The sequence below is a fragment of the Suncus etruscus genome, chromosome 11 (assembly GCF_024139225.1).
Source record: "Suncus etruscus isolate mSunEtr1 chromosome 11, mSunEtr1.pri.cur, whole genome shotgun sequence".
NCBI lineage: Eukaryota > Metazoa > Chordata > Mammalia > Eulipotyphla > Soricidae > Suncus > Suncus etruscus.
This window is the reverse complement of record NC_064858.1, coordinates 107,964,604-107,981,349: the sequence shown is the minus strand read 5'-3', so window position 1 is coordinate 107,981,349 and position 16,746 is coordinate 107,964,604. Positions and strand designations below refer to the sequence as shown.

Here is a 16,746-nt window from a genome sequence, read left to right as displayed (position 1 = left end):
TTCTCCAACTCTGTGATTCTGCTTGTCTGGCTTTTTACATTGTCTGTTAATTCCTCTAATTCCTTTTTATGAAGTTTCTCATATTCTGTATCAGATCTTCTTTAATTTGGCTAATTTGTTCCTCCATGGATTTCTCGTACTTGGTGGCTAGCGATTCTTTCATTTTCTTTACCATGGTGTGCTTTTCCTTTCTCATGGCTGCTTTTAAATCTTCATCTCTTGGATCTGTGTGTTTTGGTGGACTTGGGAACTTAGTAGGAGTTCTCTCTGTATCTCCAGCTGTTAGGGTTCTCCTCAGTCTACCCATGTTTTTTGCATTTATTGGTGTGGCTTGGAGAGCAGTGCCTTCCGATTTCGGCCTGCTTTTGCTCCCTGTGGTGTGGGGGTGGGTCCCTTCTCTGGATTGCAGGTCTGGGTGGGACTGTTGGGTGAGCTGGCTGAGGTTTGGCCACTAGCGTGCCCTCTAGTGGAACCTGGCTTGTTGTTCCCACTCTTGCTGCCAGCCAGTGCAGTACCGCACCTGACCACAATGGTGGAGGGCACTGTCCTCCCCTACCTGGAAGTCAGCTGGGCTCCATCCTGTCCAGGCCTCTGCCGGAAACCCCTCCCGTATGTAGTTCCTAGCCCATCCCAGCCTTGGAGAACTTGGAGATGCACTTGAGAAAGGGGCGGGGAGAGAGGAAGATCCCCTACCTTCTGCCGAACCCAGAAACCTCAGGGACATGACCGGGGGAGGAGCGGAGACAGCGCTAATCAAGTGAGTTTTATTAAATAGATACAAGAATTAGTCAACATAAATGGATAAATAAAACTTAAAAGTATAATAAGATATAAGCTCATCTCATGAAGATTCAATAAGAATACTAGCAACCATTCACAAGTTCAAGGAGAAAATGGAACCCTTGTACATTCTGTGGAATGAAGGTAGCATAGCTATTATAGGAAAAAGCCTGGAAGTTCCTTTGAAAACCTTGAAATAGAACTACCTGATGAACCAGCATCCTACTTCTGGGCATGCATCCAAATAAAGTTCAATTAGTATATTGAAGAAATACATGCTTCATATTTCATTGCAGCACTATTATAACAGCGTATATGGAAATGAGTGGTGATAGATTCCCCAGGTAATGGCGAGTATGATTCCAAGAATAAAACAAAATTAAATTTAAAAATTGGAAGCAACAAAAGTATTCATCTATGGATGGAGGGACAAAGAAGATGTGTAATAAATTAATGAATTTCATATTCAGTAAAATAGTGGAATAGAGACAATAGAGCAATAAATTATCTAGAAAATATTTCCATTCGCAGCAATGTGGAGAAAACTGGAAGGTATTATGCTAAGTGAAAATAGTTAAACTGAGACTGGCAAATGCCATTGGTCTCATTAATATGTGGGATCTTTTTGTTTTGTTTTGTTTTGTTTTGGGGTCACACCCAACAGCACTCAGGGGTTACTCCTGGCTATGCGCTCAGAAGTCACTCCTGGTTGGGGGACCATATGGGATGCCAGGGGATCGAACTGCAGTTTGTCCTAGGCTATTGCTGGCAGAGACACCTTACCTCTAATGCCACCGTGCCAGCCCCACCATGTTCACATTCTTTGAGTAATTTTTCCATTGACTTATCATTTGCTTTAAGGCTTTTTTCCAATCTCTTCTGCTGTTTGGAGTTGTTATGCTCACATCTTCCAGCTCACTAATTCTATCCTCAGCTGTTACTCTTTCGGAGAGCTTATCCAATGAGTCCTTCAATTCATCTACTGAGTTTTTCAGACCTAATATTTGACCTGATATTTCTGTTTGGAGTTTTCTCATTTCTATCTTCATATTCTCTTGATTCTTATTGGTGCTCTGTTCTATACTTTTTTTGAGTTCTGTGAACATCCTTCATATTTCTTCTCTAAACTCCATATTTGAGAGACTAACTAGGTGGTTGGCAATTTTTGGGTCATCATAGTTGCCATCTTCATTCTCTTTGCCTGGTGCAGGCCTGCATTCTTTCCTCATTGTCATACTTGTATTGTGGGATTTTCTACGTGTTGTGGTGGTATTCATTGGCAAGTCTGCTAGTAGGAATGATGAAGAAATCCAATCTCAGGCCACTGGGAACAGCAAGGCCCAAGATGGCTGCCGCATTTCTGACACCCAGCTGAGATCAGCAGGAATCAGTCTGTGGTCGGTTTGACTCACCTCTGAAGCAGGCAAGTCCATTGGCAGGAATGCTGAAGAAATCCAGTCTCAGGCCCTGGAACAGAAAGGCCCAAGATGTCTACTTCATGCTTCTGAGAGCCAGCAGAAATCGGCAGGAATCAGTCTATGGACAGTTCGACTCACGTGGTGATCCTCAGCTATTACTCTTAGCTCTTCACTCAGGACTCACTCTTGCAGTGCTCAGGAACCATGTGAAATGCTGGGGATGGAATCCAGGCTGGCTGCTAGCTCTGAGCCCAGAGCCAAATAACCTTACAAGGTTTGTCCAGGAACACCAAACTCTCTCCAGGTCTCCACTGGATTACCAACACTTTTCCTGTTTTCTACTCTGTGGCTCTTCATTGCTGACTGTGTGCCCCTTATTATGCGAACTACAGAAATAGTGATGAGATGTCCTCAGGTCAGGTAGGACTTATTCCTAACTCCACTTCAAAGATAGTGAGCTATTGGAGCCTCCTGTCCATAATATTCACATTGATCTTTGATTTTTCCCATCTTGGAGTGCTGCGAAGAAACCAAGGGCATAACCAATGCAAGGCAAGTGGTCCTTGGCTGCATTCCTTCCCCAGTGTTTTTGGTGTGATTTGGGCATTAGACACTCCAGGAGCACTAGAGGTGGGAGAACTAGAGGGAAGAGTAGGCCGAGAGTTCCTGACCATCCTCAATCATATAAATATTTGCCATTTGGATTTTTGATAGCTACTGCAGCTCCACCTCAGCAGAGTAACAAAGGTTCCACCAACATCTCTTGCAACTCTTCATTCCCATTGGCTCTTCTCACACTGCTTGGTCCTCTCCATTTTGTAACCAGTATCTTATATGATCGCCTTTATAAGGTTTCATCTTCCTTTTCTCGCCAGCTTTGCTTTCAATGAGCCCGACCTAGACTCACACAAACTCAGCATTTCCCTAGCCATGCCACCTGTGAGGCCTGGCATCCATCTTTAAGCTCGCTCACCAACGTTTCCCTGCCACCTGTTGTGCTCGCAGCACGCCCTCCAACCACTGTAATTCTTAAGAATTCTTTCCTTAACAGTTTGATTGAATTCATCAGCACATAATAATTCTGTTCCCTGTAAACATTATAAGATTAACTACTTTGCTCTGAAAGTTATTATTAGTATTATGTGTAGGACACTCACATTTTTCATCTTATGATACTTTAATTTTATAGAAGCAGCAATTATACTCTATATTAGGTATCCACAACAGTTGGCCCAATAAAAGAATGTACACACATTGAAACACAACATATTATTTTTGTTTGTTTGTTATTGCCATTATGGCAACATCACAGCTGTTATCATGGCTTACTCTTAGTACTGTGCTCAGAGATTACTTCTGGTAGTGCTCAAAGAACCATAAACAATGCTGGGAATAGAACCTGAGTCAGCCTTATTCCAGAAAAGTGCCATACCCACTGCATTCTCTCTCTCTGTTTCTATCTCTCTCTCCATCCCATTCTCTCCATATCTCTGTCCTGCTAGGGCACTATTTATTCAAAAAAGTGCAAGTTGTATAAAGAGTACAAGTTATATAAAAGAGTGCAAGCTGTATATCTGACATTTCTAGGAAAGGCCCCAGGTTCATAAAGTTGACATCAATTTTCTACTAAGATAACCACAATGAAAAGAAAAGGAAAGGCATGTGTTGTATATGATGTTGTAAATTTGTTTTAGCTGCAGAAGATTCAATAGTAGATTATACCTTTGTACCTACCAGATCCCTACACCAGAAGTTTTCCTGCTTTAGAAAAGTTGTTGAAGATTACTCAAAAAATACCCCCTACAAAAAAAAACCCAAAACAAAACTAGAAATTGAGCTCCCATATGATCCAGCTAAACCACTCCTAGAGATATACCCTAGGAACACAAAAATACGAAAATCCCTTCCTCATACCTATATTCATTGCAGCGCTATTTACAATAGCCAGACTCTGGAAACAACCAAAATGCCCTTCAACAGATGAATGGCTAAAGAAACTGGTACATATACACAATGGAATATTATGCAACTGTCAGAAGAGGAGAAGTCATGACCTTGACCACCAAAACTGAGCAGAACTTTTCCTGGCACCATTAAAAGACCTGGGGTTCAACAATGAATATGTCTGGAACCTGTAGTTGATCTCATGAGAGTTTGCTTCAAGGGTGGAGAAAACCTGCATCTCTGAGGTCAGTGGAATTCCCTTTCTTTCTAATTTCCCCAACACTTACAGTGCCTATACAAAACAAAACAAACCAACCTGTCACACCACCTCCCTTCATTTTTTTTTTTTCTTTTTGAGGGGGTATTTTGTTGGTTTTTGTTGTTGCAGTTCTTGTTTTAGTTTGGTTTTGATTTTTCTTTCTTTTTAATTCTTTCTGTTTTAAATTGATATTTATAGCTTCTAGACAGGCGCTCCTTCTTGCTTTCTCTTTCAACAGAACCATAGAACATGAATCATCTTTTTCTGCCTCATAAATTGAGAAAAAAAAGTGGATGGTACTAGAGACAAGCAGTCTTACCAACATTGAGTGGAAATAAAAAATGATCAGACCTAAATACCCAACCCAAATTCAATGACCATAGAATCAAGAGACTCAAACTATAACAAGCTATAACACAAAAGGGACCTGCTACACTAGCAGTCCAGGGAGCTAAAGGTGGAGATATGGGACACATGTTTGGAACAGGGACAGAGGTAGGTCAACAATGTTGGTGCTAATTGTCCTAATTTACTGTTACTATGTACCTGTGAAAGATTTGTAATTCACAGTGTTTTCAATAAAAATTATTAAAAAATGATTAAAGTGCCACATAATCTACCAGTTAAGTTCTGGGTACATATGCATAATAAATGCAAATGATATTGAAGAGATTTATGTATTTCCATGTTTATTACAGCCCTAGTCATAATTACTAAGCTATGAGGAAAAACTACTACTTAAATAAGGAAATAATAAAGAATAACATTAAAAAACTTTTTCCCATTAATGAAATTGTGGGAAATATGCATGAACTTTGAATATATTACTATACATGATATTAATCAAAGACAAATACTGTTCAATATCACTTATATTTGGAATCTAGAAAATGCCTAACATCAGAAAGCAGAAGAGTGGGAGAAATGGCTGCAGGTGGGGGTTTCCAGGCAGAGTGCTGACTGCTCTACCTGCAGAATCTCCACCGGGCTGTGCTTCTTCTGAGGAACTGAGCACCGGAAGGGAGCCCTGTCCTACCCTTCTCTGTCTTTCCTGAACTCTGGAAGCTCTCCTCAGAGCCCTGGGAAGCTAACCCCAAAGAAACTACATTCGGAAGCTACCCAGCGAGCCAGTGAGTGAGTGAGAAATGGCTGCATGTGGGGGTTTCCAGGCAGAGTGCTGATTGCTCTACCTGCAGACTCTACACCGGGCTGTGCTTCTTCTGAGGAAACTGAGCACCGGAAGGGAGCCCTGTCCTACTCTTCTCTGTCTTTCCTGAACTCTGGAAGCTCTCCTCAGAGCCCTGGGAAGCTAACTCCAAAGAAACTACATTCGGGAGCTACCCAGCGAGCCAGTGAGTGAGTGAGAAATGGCTGCAGGTGGGGGTTTCCAGGCAGAGTGCTGATTGCTCTACCTGCAGAGTCTCCACCGGGCTGTGCTTCTTCTGAGGAACTGAGCACCAGAAGGGAGCCCTGTCCTACCCTTCTCTGTCTTTCCTGAACTCTGGAAGCTCTCCTCAGAGCCCTGGGAAGCTAACTCCAAAGAAACTACATTTGCAAGCTACCCAGCGAACCAGAAACTGAGCACCTGAAGGGAGCCCTGTCCTACTCTTCTCTGTCTTTCCTGAACTCTGGAAGCTCTCCTCAGAGCCCTGGGAAGCGAACCCCAAAGAAACTACATTCGGGAGCTACCCAGCGAGCCAGTGAGTGAGTAAGAAATGGCTGGATGTGGGGGTCTCCAGGCAGAGTGCTGATTGCTCTACCTGCAGAGTCTCCACCCGGCTGTGCTTCTTCTGAGGAAACTGAGCACTGGAAGGACCCCTGTCCTACCCTTCTCTGTCTTTCCTGAACTCTGGAAGCTCTCCTCAGAGCCCTGCGAAGCGAACCCCAAAGAAACTACATCCGGAAGCTACCCAGTGAGCCAGTGACTCTCCTCAGAGTCCTGGGAAGTGAACCCCAAAAATACAGCATTCTGAAGCTGCCCAGCGAGCGAGTGAAAACTACGCCTGACCAGTGGGGCCCGACTGTGAAAAACTGTGAGTGCTGCCTGTGTGTGTCTCTCTGCTATCCTGTTGCGTAAACCTCCTGAGAGTGGGCTGAAAAGAGGCTCCAGAAGGCACTTAGCTCCACTTCGCTACGCAGCCGTGCACTCTTTCTAAAAAAAGAACACCATCACAAGAAGAAAAAAACCACACTAAGAACTGTACTGGATCACAGAAGCAAGAATTTCTCTCCAGACTGTCTTCTCTGCTGCGTGCTTGGGCCTAAGATTTGATCCTGTGTGAGGCTTCATCCACGGAGGACTCCCCTACCTTGGAGGCAAGTCAGCCCATCCAGAAAGGGCGGAGCCAGAGAAGTGTGTTGCCTGCATCATATAACCAATGAATACCACCACAACACGTAGAAAAACCCACAATACAAGTGTGACATTGGGGAAACAACGCAGGCCAGCATCAGACATAGAGAATGAAGATGACAATTCTGATGACCAGTTAACGACCAACCAACTAATCAATCTCTCAGATAAGGACTTTAGAGTAGCAATATGGAATATACTCAAAGAACTCAAAGAAACCATGAATAGAATAGAACAGAACACTAATAAAAATCAAGAAAATATGAAGACAGAAATCACAAAACTCCAAACTGAAATAACATGTCAAATAACAGGCCTGAAAAAATCAGTAAACAATGTGAATGACAAAATGGATAAGCTCTGGGACAGGGTATCAGAAGCTGAGAATAGACTTGGTGCTGTGGAAGATGAGATACATAACAATTCCATACAACAGGAGAGATTGGAAAAAAAACTTAAAACAAATGAACAGACAATGGAAAAATTAGTCAAAGAATGGGAACAGATGAAAATAGAGGTCTATGATAAGATCAACAGAAACAACTTAAGAATCATTGGAGTCCCAGAGACCCAGGAAGAAAATTTCCAGGAAGAATCAACGGTCAAGAACATCATTAAAGAGAAACTCCCAGAGCTAAAGAATATATGTGATCAAATCCTGCATGCTCGAAGAGTACCAACCAAAAGAGACCCAAGAAAAACCACCCCAAGACACATCCTAGTCACAATGACAAATCCCACAGATAGAGACAGAATTCTGAAAACAGCAAGATCAAAAGGGGAAATTACATTCAAGCAAGCATCCTTGAGATTTACAGCAGACCTGTCACCAGAAACACTAAATGCCAGAAAGCAGTGGTGGGATATTGTGACAAGACTGAATGAAATGAATGCTTCACCTAGAATACTGTACCCAGCAAAACTCACTTTCCGGTTTGACGGAAGAATACATGGTTTCACAGACAAAAAACAGCTCAGAAACTTTACAGACTCAAAACCAGTCTTAAGAGAAAAACTGAAAGACCTAATCTAAGACAAGACTGACCAAAAGACACACCAAATTTCGATATAAAGATGGCATTAAATCCCAGGACAATTCTTTCTCTCAACGCCAAAGGACTAAATGCACCAGTTAAGAGACACAGAGTGGCTAAATGGATCAAAAAACTCAATCGAACCTTCTGCTGCCTACAAGAAACGCACCTGAATAGTCAGAACAAACATAGACTCGAAATAAAAGGCTGGAGAAAAGTTATCCAAGCAAACAACACCCATAAAAAAGCTGGAGTGGCCATACTAATATCAGATAATGCAAACTTTATACTCAGGAAGGTTGTAAGGGACAAAGATGGATATTTTATATTAATCAAGGGGTATGTAGAGCAGGAAGAAATAACTCTCCTAAACATATATGCACCAAATGAGGGGCCAGCAAAATATTTAAAACAACTGTTGACAAATCTGAAAAACAATATCAATAACAACACAATAATTGTGGGGGACCTCAACACGGCTTTGTCAACACTGGATAGGTCAACCAGACTGAAACCCAACAAGAATATACTAGACCTGAGGAGAGAAATGGAAGAAAGAGGCCTAGTGGATATATATAGGACACTCCATCCCCAGAAACCTGGATACACATTCTTCTCCAATGTACACGGGACATTCTCCAGGATAGACTACATGCTGGCACATAAAACATACCTCCATAATATCAAGAGGATAGAAATTTTGCAGACTACCTTCGCTGACCACAAGGCTCTGAAATTATTTGTGAATTCCAAAGGGACTCAGAAGAAAAACTTTAACACCTGGAAGTTAAACAGCCTCATACTCAATAACCAGTGGGTCCGAGATGAAATCAAGAAGGAAATCAAAAGGTTCCTGGAAACAAATGACAATAAAGACACAAACTATCAGAACTTATGGGACACAGCAAAAGCAGTACTGAGAGGAAAATTTATAGCTTTGCAAGAACACATCAGGAAGGAAGAAGGAGCTTACCTGAGTAGCTTAATGACACAGCTAATAGAACTAGAAAGTACTCAAAAAAAGGACCCAAAAATAGGAAGACAGAAGGAAATAACAAAGCTGAGAGCAGAAATCAACGAAGTGGAAACCCAAAAAACAATCCGAAAGATCAACGAAAGCAGAAGTTGGTTCTTCGAAAAAATAAACAAGATTGATAGACCACTGGCAAACCTAACAAAGAAAGAGAGAGAGAGAAACTTGATAACTCGTATTAGGAATGAAAAAGGAGAGATCACTACTGATATGACAGAGATTCAAAGGGTAATCAGAAACTACTTTGAAAAACTCTATGCCACTAAAAATGAGAACCTGGAAGAAATGGATAAATTCTTGGACTCTTATAATCTTCCACAGTTGAAAGAAGAGGATGTAGCATATCTAAACACCCCCATCACCATTGATGAAATAAAAATGGTAATCAAAAGTCTGCCCAAAAACAAAAGCCCAGGCCCAGATGGATTCACTAATGAATTCTATCAAACTTTCCAAGAGGAACTACTACCAATCCTGGCAAGACTCTTTCATGAAATTGAACAAGTGGAAACACTCCCAAATAGCTTTTATGAAGCCAACATCACCTTGATACCTAAACCAGACAGAGATGCTACGAAAAAAGAAAATTACAGACCAATATCGCTGATGAATGCAGATGCAAAGATCCTCAACAAAATCCTGGCAAATAGGATTCAATACCTCATTAAGAAGATCATCCACTACGATCAAGTAGGTTTCATCCCAGGAATGCAAGGATGGTTTAACATCCGTAAATCTATCAACATAATGCACAACATCAACAACAAAAAATAAAAACCACATGATTATATCAATAGATGCAGAGAAAGCATTTGACAAGGTCCAACACCCATTCTTGATCAAAACTCTCAGCAAGATGGGAATGGAAGGAACCTTTCTCAATATAGTTAAGGCCATCTACCACAAGCCAGTGGCAAATATTATCCTCAATGGAGAAAAACTAAAAGCCTTCCCTCTAAATTCTGGCACAAGACAAGGCTGTCCTCTCTCACCACTCCTATTCAACATAGCACTGGAAGTACTTGCTATAGCGATTAGGCAAGAAAAAGATATCAAGGGAATCCAGATAGGAAAGGAAGAATTCAAGCTCTCACTGTTTGCAGATGACATGATGCTCTACTTAGAAAACCCTAAAGACTCTACCAAGAAGCTTCTAGAAACAATACACTCATATAGCAAGGTGGCAGGCTACAAAATTAACACACAAAAATCAATGGCCTTTCTATACACCAATAGTAATAAGGAAGAAATAGACATTAAGAAAACAACCCCATTCACAATAGTGCCACACAAACTCAAATATCTTGGAATCAACTTGACTAAAAATGTGAAAGACCTATACAAAGAAAACTATAAAACTCTGCTCCAAGAAATAAGAGAGGACACGCGGAAATGGAAACACATACCCTGCTCATGGATTGGCAGGATTAACATCATCAAAATGGCAATACTCCCCAAGGCGTTATACAGATTCAACGCTATCCCTCTAAAGATACCTATGACATTCTTCAAAGAGGTAGATCAGGCACTTTTGAAATTTGTTTGGAACAATAAACACCCTAGAATAGCTAAAGCAATCATTGGGAAAAAGAATATGGGAGGAATTACTTTCCCCAACTTTAAACTTTACTACAAAGCAATAGTTATCAAAACAGCATGGTATTGGAATAAGGACAGACCCTCAGATCAGTGGAATAGGCTTGAATACTCAGAAAATGTTCCCCAGACATACAATCACCTAATTTTTGATAAAGGAGCAGGAAATCCTAAATGGAGCAAGGAAAGCCTCTTCAACAAGTGGTGTTGGCACAACTGGCTAGCCACTTGCAAAAAATTGAACTTAGACCCCCAGCTAACATCATGTACGAAGGTAAAATCCAAATGAATTAAAGACCTCGATATCCGACCCCAAACCATAAGATATATAGAACAACACATAGGCAAAACTCTCCAGGACATTGAGACTTCAGGCATCTTCAAGGAGGAAACTGCACTCTCCAAGCAAGTGAAAACAGAGATTAACAGATGGGAATATATTAAGTTGAGAAGCTTCTGCACCTCAAAGGAAATAGTGCCCAGGATTCAAGAGCCACCCACTGAGTGGGAGAATCTATTCACCCAATACCCATCAGACAAAGGGCTAATCTCCAAAATATACAAGGCACTGACAGAAATTTACAAGAAATAAACATCTAATCCCATCAAAAAATGGGGAGAAGAAATGAACAGACACTTTGACAAAGAAGAAATACAAATGGCCAAAAGACACATGAAGAAATGCTCCACATCACTAATCATCAGAGAGATGCAAATCAAAACAACAATGAGATACCACCTCACACCACAGAGAATGGCACACATCACAAAGAATGAGAACAAACAGTGCTGGCGGGGATGTGGAGAGAAAGGAACCCTTATCCACTGCTGGTGGGAATGCCGTCTAGTTCAACCTTTATGGAAAGCAATATGGAGATTCCTCCAAAAACTGGAAATCGAGCTCCCATACGATCCAGCTATACCACTCCTAGGAATATACCCTAAGAACACAAAAATACAATACAAAAATCCCTTCCTTACACCTATATTCATTGCAGCACTATTTACCATAGCAAGACTCGGGAAACAACCAAGATGCCCTTCAACAGACGAATGGCTAAAGAAACTGTGGTACATATACACAATGGAATATTATGCAGCTGTCAGGAGGGATGAAGTCATGAAATTTTCCTATACATGGATGTACACAGAATCTATTATGCTAAGTGAAATAAGTCAGAGAGAGAGAGAAAAACGCAGAATGGTCTCACTCATCTATGGGTTTTAAGAAAAATGAAAGACATTCTTGCAATAATAAATTTCAGACACAAAAGAGAAAAGAGCTGGAAGTTCCAGCTCACCTCAGGAAGCTCACCACAAAGAGTGATGAGTTTAGTTAGAGAAATAACTACATTTTGAACTGTCCTAATATTGAGAATGTATGAGGGAAATGTAGAGCCTGTTTAGGGTACAGGCTGGGGTTGGGTGGGGAGGAGGGAGATTTGGGACTTGGGTGATGGGAATGTTGCACTGGTGATGGGTGGTGTTCCTTTTATGACTGAAACCCAAACACAATCATGTATGTAATCAAGGTGTTTAAATAAAAAAAATAAAAAAAAAGAAAGCAGAAGAGTGGTTATAGGATTAGAATTTTGGCAAGAAACAGATACTATTTAAAAGTAAAATCTTGATGGTAAGATGTAAGTACTAAGATCAATTCACATACTATGACTGGCACATAAATACTCTGTTAGAAACATCCAACTTGCTACATTACTATATCATAGTAATTTATCCAATGAGAAAGAAATATTAGGTAGAATAAAAAGTTGTTAGCTAGTTCCATAACATTTATATTGCAGAGTATCAAATATATATGCATATGTGATAGACATATATAAATATTTATATATCAATATATTTAGTTGATAGTTTGCAATATAAGTAATTTTATGGTACTAGCATATGCAATATAGATTATTACGTTATGGTACAAATAAATATGCATATGTGATTTCTCTATATGCATATATTAATATTGATATATATCAATTACATATGAATATTTATTTGATATTATATATACCATGTCAATTGCATCACTTTTGGAAATTGTTAGGTTTACACTCACTGATCCTCCAAAACTACTCTCATTTCTGCATTGGGGGAATCACACCATAGTGGTGCTTGGAAGACCAAGCAAGGATGCAATTCAGGACTTCCTTTGACAAAACATTTACTCAGTTCATTGAGCTATTTTCTCAGCTCCAATTAAATCACAGCTTTAAAAAAAAAGAAGGTTTCAAAATCAAAACTTTAATATACATTGGCTAAACTTTTATTATAATTTAGCAAATCATTCCCAGAAATGAGAGAGCTTCTAGGAGAAGGTGAAACCTACAGAATCAGTGATAACGCTGCTCTTTTTGAGTGATTTATAGATATATTAATTAAGTTGGCTACATATCTCTCATTTTAATATATTCAATTATCAAAATTTTCAGCAATGTGAGCTCCAAGTTGAGTTATATCTTACTTCTTACTAATTCTGTACTTTGTTTACTTCAAATCCCAAAATATTTCAGGATTTGCAATTAGAATTTCAACTCTAAAGTTCTAGAATATCAACCTGTGACATTCCCCAAGGATGTTCATAGACTTAACTTTTATTTAATGAATTTAAACCTGGTTTTCAGACTGTGACTTCAGGGAATACAGTTTCCCTACATTGCTTAGTTTCGTCAGCCTCTTTACTTCCTGCCAACTAGATTATATCTGAAAAGCATTTATTTCACTGATATTTTTTGTCTAGCACATAAACTTACAAAGAGTTGAATGAAGAGAAATTTCTTTGATTCTGTCTGGGATTATATAACAGAAGTCCTTTTGAGTAAGTCCTTCCTTCTGAATTTGAATGCTTTCTATTTCATTTAGTGAAAGCGTAAAGATCAAGGTTGACTGAAAAAGATGTGTTCCTGAGCTTCTCGTCTGAGATAATTTTATTTTTTTAACTTACAAGTAGGGCTATTTATCAGTTTTAATTTCTCAAAGAAATATTTAGAAATATATATTTATATACAAATAGAAGTATTTCTATAAAAATATTGACTCATCTGTTCAGAGTAAAGGCCTGTGTATAGCATGAGACAAAAGACATCGTGCTATAGTAAGATTATAATCAAAACATGGCTTTTGTGCTAGAAAAAGTCAAATAATTATATTTTCTAAAGAGTTTGCTTATTCATCTGGAGGTTTACAATTTCTATATTTTGTCTCTTAGATTCTTTAGTTCTTCACTGTCTCCTATACAAGTTCTTTCATTGTCTATTTCCTGTGCTGTAAAATGATTTCAATCTCTAAAATACTTTATGATTCTTCCTTTCCTGGGAGTATTTGGTCCTCAGTTTTATCAAAATTTATAAAATTAATTTGTTCTGTGCCTTTTAGTAATGCACAATTGTTATGGAAGTATTCAAATTAAATCAATGTCTTCATTGGTCTGAGTAGCTGAAAGTGTCCAGTTTTATAGTCTGGAAAGGAGTGGAGTAAAGCACAACAGAGTCAATGTTCTTTAGTGATTCCATATCTTTCTCCTCCATCTCTTAGATACCAAATGCATGTGATCAAAATGGCCTACTTAGGGCCTGAGCAATAACACAGCAGGTATGGTCATCCTATGTGGTCTCCCCCCACCCCCACGAGCTTGTCAAGAGTAATTTCTGAGCTTAGAGCCAGAAGTAATCCCTGAGCACCCAAAACCAAAACCAAAACAAAACAAAACAAAACAAAACAAAACAAAAAAACCAAAATTTTTCTTTTTTTGCTATTATTAACAGCTGATGAATTCTGGTTATATACAGTATTAGTAACTAAATAATAATAAGGCTGAGATCAATAAAAATTAAAGAACATTTTGAAGTATGCAATTTTTTCTCTGTACTTAATCACATGTGTGCCCAATAAATTTACTCTTTTAAGTTCCCAATATCCCCAACTGTGGTTATCTAGAGCACTTCCATCTTCCAACATTGAACCTATGTCTCATTCTATCTTCATAAATTCAATCTACAGCTCTTTATACAATTATTAATTAGAGCCTCATCATACTAGTCAATTGTACAAGCTATTAATTAGCATAGGATAGTTTTTTAATATTGAATACCAAATTCACATTTATCCCCAAATTTTCATATTTTCTGGTTTTATTTTCTAGCAAAAAGTTGGGAGGAAATGGGATAGAGTCATATCTATTCCAATAAACAGAAATAACTACAATAAAATGAGATTAAATGCTATATATGCTTAAAATCAACTTAAAAATTAAAAGTTTTGAGAAATTTTCAAGTTAATTCACTAGATTTTTACTTACACTAGAATTTACTTTTTTACTTTGCTACTGAAAAGGGTACAAACATTGTTGATTTAATTAAGATTTTTAAAACACTAAGAAAGAATAAAAATGATGTTTTCATTAGGTCCCCATCTTCACTGTATTACCTGGATTAATTTAGGCTACATGCTGGCTACAAACTACTCACGAACTACAATGAGGTAGTTTGACTGAGGCATCTGACTAAAGCTGGAAAATGGGAACTTGTAAAAATAAAAGAAATAAGATCACAAAGGAAAGTTAGGGAAAGCAAAGCAGAGCATTGGCTAAACCAGCAAGGAGTAGAATCTGTTGTGATGTGTTCTTTTGGAAAGAAAAAATTGCATCATTGGTAAATTTTACTACATGAAAATTTAGAAATTAGCAGTTGATATCAATTTACACTTAATTTACAATTACCATCCTAACAAAGAGAAACGTGTAAAGGGGTGAATTCAAATCAATACAAAGTCTTAAGCAGTATAGGAATTGGCTTGAGTGCTATAAAATATGACTGATTAAAGGAACAAATAAGTATATTTAAAGAATAGTTCAATAAGGATTAAATAACATCATTGGCAGGGACTGTGTGGAGGTGTACCCCAAATGGGATCTTTTTTGCTGAAGTTTACAGGCTGTGAAGTATGCAATAAATGAGATTTTGTGCTAACCACAAACAGATCTTTGGAAGAAGAAGATGGAGAAGAATTTGTTACTTATGATAATTTGTGTAAGAATTGTCATTATAGGGGCCGAAGCGGTGGCGCAAGCGGTAAGGTGTCTGCCTTGCAAACGCTAGCTGAGGACGGACTGCAGTTTGATCTCCCGGCATCCCATATGGTCCCCCAAGCCAGGAGAAATTTCTGAGCACATAGCCAGGAGTGACCCAGGGGTATGCCCCCCCCCCAAAGAATTGTCATTATAAAGTAGCCATGGCTGAATACACATTCAGTATCATGGATGAATTTCAGGAATACACAATGCTGTGTCTGTTAATGTGGCAAAATTGCTATCAGTATTGTCCCTGTTGATCCACCACAAATGACTCTGTTATTTTAAGCTCCTCTGTAGTTCTGTTTTATCTGTGTTGTGTTGGTTTATAATACTAGCAAGCCTAGTTTACAGTGGAAATTATTTGAGTTTTTCTTTGTTCAACATACTATTCTTTAAAAGGAAAGATAATTTAGGGACTTACATGTCTCTGTAACTAATCTTTTCTGCTAAAATTCCTACTTTATATCAATGCTAACAGAATGAAGCATCTTTGTTAATATTTATGTGGCTAAAAAAACATAATTAGACTAAACATTCCTCCTTCTCCAATTGTGAATTCAGGCAGAAGGAAAGATGGGTCTTTGCAGAAATAACTAAATCCAGTTCTGCGCAGTCCTAGAACAGCATCTTGCCTGACAAAAAATGGAAGTGCTTGAAAAAGAAAATGATAATGATTGGTAATTTACAGAACAGTTAACTGAAAGAGAGCCCAGTGACTAAAGTTGTAAAGTTTTGAGTAACAAAATTGAAAAGTATGACATTCTATCCCAAATTACAAAATAAGCACCCGTGAGTCTATGCTGATGCAAACAAAGAGTTGACTAAGATAATAAATTGAAGAGATTTAAAAAAATCTCTCATGCAGAATCATTTCAAATATGTTATGTAGCTGTTCTTTACTTCTGAGATGTGAGTTGTATGATGTGATTTCCTTCCAAAGAGTAGATACTATTAGAGACAAAACTGTTTCCTTTCCACACATGAGAGATTTGTAAATTCTGAGGCTTTGTTTATAAGGGGGAAAATGAGTCAACTTTTTATTTTTTGACTGTGAAACCTCTCCACCATAGTGCTCTCCCTGAAGGTATGACTCCTGAGTTTGTGATAAGGAGCATCTCCTGATAGTGCCCAAGGGACCCTATCTGTCAAGGAGGCAGCCGGTGTGGACCACGTGCAGAGTATGCACCTTACCTCCTTTTCTATCTCTGACTTAAGGTCATTTTTAATACCAGGGAAAAGATTTAGT

The 16,746-nt window shown here is 38.8% G+C and overlaps 1 pseudogene; it reads left to right on the top strand.

Moving 5' to 3' along the window:
- The window catches only part of LOC126022201 (protein Churchill-like), a 38,208-nt pseudogene extending 22,423 nt beyond the window's left edge, over positions 1 to 15,785 (top strand).
- The last annotated feature ends 961 nt before the right edge of the window (positions 15,786 to 16,746 follow it).